Below are 9,020 nucleotides of genomic sequence, written 5' to 3'. Positions count from 1 at the left end.
GAACAACTCGATGATAAATCTTTATCGGTACCAGGGCGCTTAGATCGGTCTGGGTGCTTAGACTGCCGTTGATGTGAATCCAAACTTTATCTGTAGCAACGTCTGCTGCTCCAGTCGCTTGGGTGATTTTCTGAGCCTCCAAAGTTAAGATCACTCAAACCCAACTCTGGTCTTCTCCTCGAGTAGACTTCTGCTCCAGCTTCTTGCCCCTCAAAAGTGTCACACGCATCCTTCTCGTCCGTCAGTGTACTCTTTCGCAACACTTCATCCCTTTGATCCACCTAGCTTATCAACCCACTTTCCGTGCTATCTTTCTTGTTAGCTGAGTCTTCATCTAGATTTCTTGTGCCCCTAAGTTTCTGCACGCTTAGACACAAGGATCAAATACAATAGGACCTAACTTAACTCTATTGATCATATCAAAACTTACTTAGGGTACTTACACGTGATACAGGCAGAATAATACAACAACCCCGCACAATAACCTTATGGAATTAGACGCTAACTGTTGCAGGAGAATGTGAAAGTAAGAACACATTTCTGAGAAGAAAGGATGAAGAGAAAATCAAAGGCTGACCATTAACTGATCCTTAAAAAAAGTGATGGAGTCGCCCGAAGGGAGGTTGGGACGATCGTAACTGTTGGATCAAAGCACGTGAGAAAGGGGGGGTGAATCACATGTATTTTTTAAAATCTTATTATTTTTAAAAACTTAAAAGAGAGTGCAAAGTGTGATGAAAATAAAAGAAGATAGAAACGAAAAAGCAAACAAGACTCAGTTGGTTTACTTGGTTCAAAACCTTTGTTGACTCCTACTCTAAGACCCAGGTCTCTCGAACCTTTCGATGGATAATCCACTATAAGCCTCTTTTAGAACCACTGGAAGAGGGAATCAAATACAAAAATAACAATAGAGAAGTGTAACAATCCTACACTTCCCTTTATGTAGTAATTAAAAACTTAATTGAAAATTTCGTTACCCAACATATGAAGAATATCGGATCGAGCTTGGTGTTCAACGACTTCGTAGTAGTAGTAGGGCATTGCAGCACAGTGGGAGAACAAAGCTGAAGCAGACAAAAACTTGAAAGATCGCATATAGAAGTTGTATTTTAGTTATATTGGATGCTTGGCTGAATCTTCCTTTTATAGGCTTTTGATGGCGCCTCCAATCCTTGTCTGAGGCATCTTCAGGAGCAAAAATTATCCCTTAATCTTCAAACTCAATAAGCTTCATAGCCTGTAGCCTTTATCTGCACGAGGGTGCCTTCCAGGTGCTCCGAGACACCTTTGCACCATACGTCAGGGCGCCTTCAACCACATGGGAAGCACCTTCGCACCTTTTTGTGCGGGTCCTTGGCCAAGGCGGTTGAGACACCTCCACTCGAACAGGAGGCGTCTCGGATCGTTGTTCACCCGAGGCTTGAGTTGCAAAATGCATTAGTCCAAATAATAAACTATACCTTGCAAAACAGAGTTAGTATAATAATAAAATAACATTATTAATTAGACCATATCTTTCCAAGATCAGGATCTAGTCATCGTCTCATTTAGGCTTTCTGGACCAAAGCCTAAAGTCCCTAATTGAGATTCAACCTCACTGGATCACTCTCCTCCAGTAATTTACCTTACTTACCATGTAGAATCGCTTGACTTTCCTTTAACTCACCAGGTCTTCCTGCCAATTATTAGGTCCGCAGACCCAAATGGATTTTGGCCACCTGTTAGGTCCTGTAGACCTAGTTGGACTTCCTGCCAGATATCGGGTCACTCTAGCTATTTGGATTTTCCACTAACCATCAGTTCCAACATTCCTAGCTGGATTTCAGCGTGGTGTCAGGTCCTCCTGACCTGTCAAGTCCTGCACACTTGGTAACAAAATTAGATCACACAACACCTAACTTTAATCCACTTGACATTCATAAAAACCTGAGTTTGATCATTGGTGTTAACTACACCAACAGTAACTAGAAGGAATCACAATATTGTGATGAGGGGAGTGTGATAGGAGTGGCGCATCTCATTCACCTCGTCGACATTAAGATCAAAGGCGATGGAGGTGTACTAGAGCCCATGAATAACAACTGGTGGACCAGAGGCCATGAGGATAGAACAGAAAGAAGCGAAAGGAGAGAAGAAATGAAATTTACTAGAATCTAGAGGAGACAAAGATGGATGTGATCGTCGACAACGGTGAGTAGAGAACGAAGAAGCGAAAGGTGAAGAGAAAGAAGAAAGCAATGTTGGTCCCTTAGCGGTCGGCTAGAGGGGTGTGAATAGCCTGAAAACACAAGTTAAACCTTCCTCGATGTTTCAAACTAAATTAAGAAAGCACTTGTATAATAACAAAAAGTAAATGCATAAACTAAAAGTAGAGGCAAGAGAATTTACTAGGTTTACAATAAGAGAAATGTTAATCCTAGACAAATGAAGTTCACTCAAGTCTCCTTTGGGCGGAGTAGTCTCTTTACAACGTTGACATCTCACAAAAGTAGTAGAACAAGAGTAGAAGTCATTTTACAAGTGATGTTCTAAGATACTAGGATCAGGGCAGTATTTATAGCCCTGATCGGGGCACCTGGAAGGGTTTCAGGCGCTTGGACGTGGATAGAATTTTATCCTCTTCACAACGGATCGTGCCATATCAAGTTTTGATAAAATTTCAGGTCCGGACACCAGGAGCAGGTCCAGGCTCCTGAACCAAGGCTGGCCCCCAAACCAAAGTCAACCTTTATGTTGACTTTTTAGTCTGTACTCTCACTATGGTTCCGCTCGGTTGGGTGATTTCGGCCATCCAGAATAGGGCTCACCCGAACCCATTGTCCGGCCTTTGCGAGCAACCTTCCGCTTTCACTTTTCATCCCTCGTAAACGCCGCACGCCTCCTTCTCGTTCACCAGCATACTCTTCCATAGCACCTCGTCCCTTGGATGCACCGAGCACGTCGACTATCTCCTGTGTTATCCTTCTCGCTTGCTAAGTCTTTCGCTCGACTTCTTGTGCTCCTAAGTTCCTATACACTTTGACACATGACATCAAAATAATAACAGAATCTAACTTGACTTGGTTGATCACATCAAAATCATCACAGGGTACAATCTCCCCCCCTTTTTGATATGGATCAACCCAAGTTAGAGAAAAACAAGACATTAAATGCATATTCAAGTTTGAAATAGTAGATATACAATATTTTGAAAAACATATACCTCCCTTAAATTTAACTTCTAACTCTCCCCCTTTGATCACATTAAAAATAGGGATTTTTACTGAAGTAAGTGGAAATTAAAGTCTAAAGAATTTATACTCGAAATTAAGGATAGTGACTTATACTTAGGAAAATTTTAAAAAGTTTATACTCAAAATTCTGATTTTTGTGATTAAAAAGTAATTTTGAACAAAAAGAATTCTAAAAATTGTTTTATTTGTTGAAAAATTATAAAATTTTTTATAAAGGTTAATCGGTACAACGAAAGTAGTAATAAAATTTTCATAAGAAAATAAAATTAATTGAAGCAGTAATGATTTATTTACTATAGAAACAAATGCTTAAAATAGTTTAGAGGTTCAAAAAATCTTGAAAATTTTTCTGAGAATAGAAACATGTACGTATATTTGAAGAAAAATTACATTTTCAAAAATTAAGTATTCAAGAATTTTTTACTTTAAAAGTTAGCATTTATCTAAATAATTTATAGAAAATTAAATATTAATGAAGATATTTCAAAAATATTTTGTTGGACAGAGAATATTATAAGATTTTACCGAAAAATATATTTTGTAAAAATAACTTTGTAAAATATTTTTAAAATTGAAAACTAAAATATCTAAAAAATAAGACAACGGTCAAAAAATTTTGAAAATATTTTTACAGATAGGAAATTAAGTCCTCTTTTTCAGAAAAATCAATAACTAATTAATTTTGAACAAAACTTGTACAAAGGAATTTAATTTAGCATATTAGGCAATTAAAAGGCAGATATTAAATTAAAACTAGAAATATGCACAAATTAAACTAAGCATGATTTTGGAACCCAATATAGGTTCCTTTCTATTAGATTAATCAAATATTTTCTAGAGATGTTTGTTTTCATTATTTTTCTGATTTGACCCTTGTGAAATCTATAATACCAATTTAATCTTTTGTAGTTCCTAAAATTTGAAGCAGAAAAATTTGAGCATTTTAAATTTTCTATTTATTCTTTCAAATTAGTATTTTTCAATTTTTAACTTATCTAGATCCTCTAGTAAGCATGATTTTGCTAAGGTTCTTTTTATTTCTAAATTTTTTTTAAAATTTTTTATTTTTAATTTTAATTTTTTTTTTAGTTTTAAATTTACACATTGATTTTATCATTGATTTAATTCTGAAATACAGTTGATCAGGTGGAAAGAGGCATACCTCACTTACCATGTTAGATTTGAAGTTTGATTCTCCCCCTACTTCACTACATTCATTTGAAGTTGCTCCCCCTTCATCGATGTTGGCTTCTATGGTGCTTTGTTCTTCGTGGCTAGCCATCAGTGATAGTCCAGCGTATGCTTATATTTCTGACTCAAATGATGAGCTTTCATCCCAAGTGACCTTGAGATTCTTGTGCTTATTTTGCTTGGGCCTCTTGTCTTTTTCCTTTTTGAGTTCCGGGTTGTCCTCCATTATGTGTCCTTTTTGACACTGGTAGCATCAAACTTTTCTTTTATTTCTTGGATTTTTCTTGTTTTGCATTTCTTTAAATTTGTTAGATCTAAAAAATTTCCTAAATTTCCTTACCATGTAAGCTTCTTGGTCTCCTTCCGGATCTGAGTCTGACTCGGGTTCGTCCCTTTTTATAGCTTTTAGTGCCAGATTTTGGCTTAATTCTTTTGTTGTACTTGCACATTTGGTTTCATGTCATTCTAAGGTAGAAAAGAGTTTCTCTAGGGTACTTACCTCCAGGTTCTTCGATATGTAGTATGCGTCGATTATAGAGGTCCATTCTGGAGTCCTGAGAAAAGCGTTGAGTACGTAGCGTATCAAATCCCGGTTGGTTATCGTTTCACTGAGGTTGACCAGTCTAGTGATCAGCTCCTTGATCTTCACGTGTAGTTCGGTTACCTTCTCACCTTTTTCTAGACGGATGTTCATTAGTTTGTTCCAAAGAATGTTCCTTCGTGCAAGTTTCGCTTCGAATGTTCCTTCGTAGAGTTCTAGGAATTTCTCCCAAAGGTCTTTTACCGGTGTGTAGCTTCCGATGCAAGTTACTTCTTGAGGCGGTAATACACTTAATGTCATGCCCCTAAAGGAGTCCCTACCGACAAAATTTTGACAGCATCTCCCCTATACTGGTGACAATATGAAGCAATATACATACACAAACAACATAATAACATATTCATCATCCCACACGACTGGAACACACATAACCACGCAATTTATATAATACAGCCTACTCGGCTGGAACAAAACAACAACACCCACGTAGTTTAAAACACTATCAGCCCACATGGCTGCACTAAAAACACAGTGGAATAACGGAAAGAAACCCCACAAATGCAAAGTCCACAAAACATCACAGATACAAAGTCCATAAAACAAGTATCAAAATATAGTTAGTTCTCATAGCACCAAATCCAACGAATACAAAATGCAAGTAAAGAGAAACAAAACCAAAATCATTCCTCGGATATGACACAGGACTGGCAGGCAGCATCTCTCCAAGCATCCATGACTTGTCTATCTGCTACCCGACGAAAGAAAAAATCAATTTGTGAGGTGGTGAGTATTGGAACTCAGCGGGTAAAGGAAAGATAGTGCATGAACATAATATCCAAATAGAAAGTGCCAACAGTATACAGTCTCATAAAAGAAATATTAGATACTAAAATAAAATCATAATGAATGCTCATACCTGAAACCATATCCTAGGCTAGTAAAATCAGGAGTAGAACAACTCTGCTACAAAGTTACTCATAACTACAAAGGTAATAAGCAAGGTCTATACAAATTTCCAATAAATAAACCAATGTCTAAACATCTACAATGAGAGTATATCTCAACATAAGTAAGCATATCAGCATAAGTGAACAACAGTAGTAAGTAATGGCAGCATAAATAAACAATAATAGCATATGTAAACAGTAGCAGCCAAAGCAAGTATAATAACAAACAGTGTATGCACGGATGGTCACTCCCGCCCACCCCTCTGCACCATGACCCCTGTATGGTCAAGAGGTTGGGTCAGTGACAGACTGTACACTACTCCAGCTACCACTCTCTCGAGTGGCCGAGGGGACAGTTGCATAGTAGCTAACTAGCTATGTCTGCGACGGGGATCCCTGCTGCTCGCAACTACAACTACCACTACCTATGAGTAGCCGAGTGCGGCACGACAGGACAAGCGGCATCTGCTCCAGCTACCACTCTCTCGAGTGGTCGAGCGTGCGACCCTGGTTAATGACTCTCTCGACCGCAAGGGAGAATTTGTCGTTAACATATATGCAATGATATGATGCGCAAGATGCAATAGCCATCATACAAATATAAGTAGAAATTAGGTATGTTACATGAAACCAACATGCTCAATACGGTACATAAGTAAACAACAATCAAACATACAAACATGGTATCTCATATCTGCTATGCATCATGGATAACAACGAGAGACTGTATAGATATAGAAATAAATATCTCAAAGATCGAGTGGAAGTATCAAACGTAGGAAAAATAAGAGTGGAGTCAAGCTAAAACAGTCCTTATCCAAAAATAGCTCATGCACCAAGTTCAAAGAACTAAAGAGATAAAGTAAGAAGTGTCTGCCTTTATACGTAGATCATGTCAAGTGACCTCATGTGTAGACGCTCATCTCGAACCCAAGTTCTGCGATCACATATATTTTATTTAGATAATTTCATATGAATCAAATAACTAAATAAAATCCCCAACTTAATTAGGAAACCCCCTAATCGAACAATCATTCATTAATCCCAAGTTAATGATTAATCTCAATTATCCCCTTTCGTTAATCAACTTAGGATTAGTCATATGATCATCTCTAATAAATCCAATGATTAAATCTAACCCAACATGAATCAACTGTACTTAATTCATCTCAATAAGAATTTATTAATCTTAATCCATAAACCATCACAACCATATTGGAATAGATATCCTTAATTCTACCATAATCACATTGCATTATGAATCAAACATGCAAAACTCATTCACATGATCAATTATTTACCACTATGGCTGATAACTAATCCCATGCATTAATTAGATTAGATTTAACTAAATCATCCACCTAATCACATATGAAAATCCAACAACCTCCTAATAATCCTTAATCAATAATCAAACACTCCAATAATCAATCCAAGGATCCTAACGACAAACATAAAATCATGTTATTCAATAAATCCCAATTAAACAAATCATACTCATTCTACAACCAAAATCGAATCCAATTCATATAAGAAATTACCTCCATAACTTACCCCAAAACTGATCTGCAACCTTCGATGAAGAGATCCGAAGTCATTATGAAGGAAATGGGGCTTCCCACTCAGATTCATAGTTGCTCTCAAAGACCTCAAGTGCAGTTGTAAGGAGTTGGAGCTCTCATTGAATCCACAGAGATGGCAATGCTCTGTTGTCATCCTCACCCAAAATTGGACAAGGCATAGATCCCTCCTGCTCGTGCATGAAAGATGCCAGCATCGGAGTGGATCAACAGTAGTCTGCTAGAAGAAAAGATCAGGTGATCGAAGGAGGAAAGCCAGTGATTGGTTGGGGAGAAAATGGGAAACTGAGATGCTCACCATGCCTCCTATGGACCAAGAAGGGGGTCTGATAGCAGCGATTCCAAATTCGGCGAAGAGGAATGTACATCGGTGGAACAGGGAGAGGGATTCCGCTGAAGGGATCTTGGGCGGAAACGCGAGAGGAAGCTCGGCACTTGCTGGCTAACTCTTGTCGTGGTCAGAGGTGGCAGTGGATCGGACGACCGACGCTAGGGCAGAGGGAAGAAGTGCTGTGTCCACGGCCGGTGCTGGATCCTGCCACCGGCGATGAGGCAGGACAATGGCACGAGTCATCGGTGGGGAGGAAGAGGCTTCGGCGTGATTGGGTCCGAGAGAGGGGAGAGCGGTGTCGGGAAGGATGAAGAGGAAAAGAGGGGTCGGCGTGGGTTTTAGGGCACGCGGGTGAGGAAATAAATAAAAAGAAAAGAATTTTTTTTTTAAACATTTCCTCGTTTAAATAGGGTAGCTTAAACAAGCTTTCCCATACCCCAATAATTGATCCCCTTAACCTACATCATATAAGCTTCAATTAATTCTCAAAAAATAGCTAAAAATTTCTAAAAATTTCAATAAGATTATTTCTCAAATAACCTTATTATTTAATTAATATTTGGGCGCTGTAATTTACACTTAAAAGGTGATATTCCGCTCTGTTGTTGGCTACAAAATCACTTTACTCCTTCTTCGTCCAGAGATATTCTTCTTTCTCTATGCCTTGTTGATTTTTTGGAATTGCAAAACCGTACTTTATCATTAAAAGAATTTCAAAGTTGGTTTTTAGGAATACCTCCATTCGATGTTTTCAGTGTGTGAACTCCCCCTCAAACTTTGATGGGATGAGGCTTGGTTTGGCCATTGATTTTGCTTCAATCGGCAGTTAGTCTTTCTGAAGCGTCCTTCCTTTTATACCAATTTTTTGGTCCCTTGGCTAGAGGAGGCGAATAACCTGAAAACACAAATCAAACCTTCCTTGATGTTTCAAACTAAATTAAGAAAACACTTGTATAATAACAGAAATAAATTCATAAACTAAAAGCAGAAGCAAGAGAATTTACTAAGTTTGCAATCAAAGGGTAGTTAATCCTAGACAAATGAAGTTCACTCAAGTCTCCTTTGGGTGGAGTAGCCTCTTTACAATGTTGACAGCTCACAAAAGTAGTAGAACAAGAGTGGAAGCGTTTACAAGTGATGTTCTAAGCTACTGGGATCAGGGTTGTATTTATAGCCATGATCGGAGCGCCTGGA

General features: G+C 38.1%; 1 long non-coding RNA gene across 1 annotated transcript; it reads right to left on the bottom strand.

The window, feature by feature from the left end:
• Nucleotides 1–5,505: 5,505 nt before the first annotated feature.
• LOC122018755 lies at nucleotides 5,506–8,012 on the bottom strand. Its single transcript, XR_006121890.1, has 3 exons — nucleotides 7,794–8,012; nucleotides 7,470–7,712; nucleotides 5,506–6,852 (listed from the first exon to the last, which is right to left on the bottom strand). It is a non-coding gene; the product is annotated as an uncharacterized LOC122018755 (long non-coding RNA).
• Between the last annotated feature and the right edge of the window lie 1,008 nt (nucleotides 8,013–9,020).

This window comes from Zingiber officinale, chromosome 9A (assembly GCF_018446385.1).
Source record: "Zingiber officinale cultivar Zhangliang chromosome 9A, Zo_v1.1, whole genome shotgun sequence".
Lineage (NCBI taxonomy): Eukaryota > Viridiplantae > Streptophyta > Magnoliopsida > Zingiberales > Zingiberaceae > Zingiber > Zingiber officinale.
The sequence above is the reverse complement of the archived record's forward strand: the minus strand, read 5'-3'. Positions and strand labels throughout refer to the sequence as shown.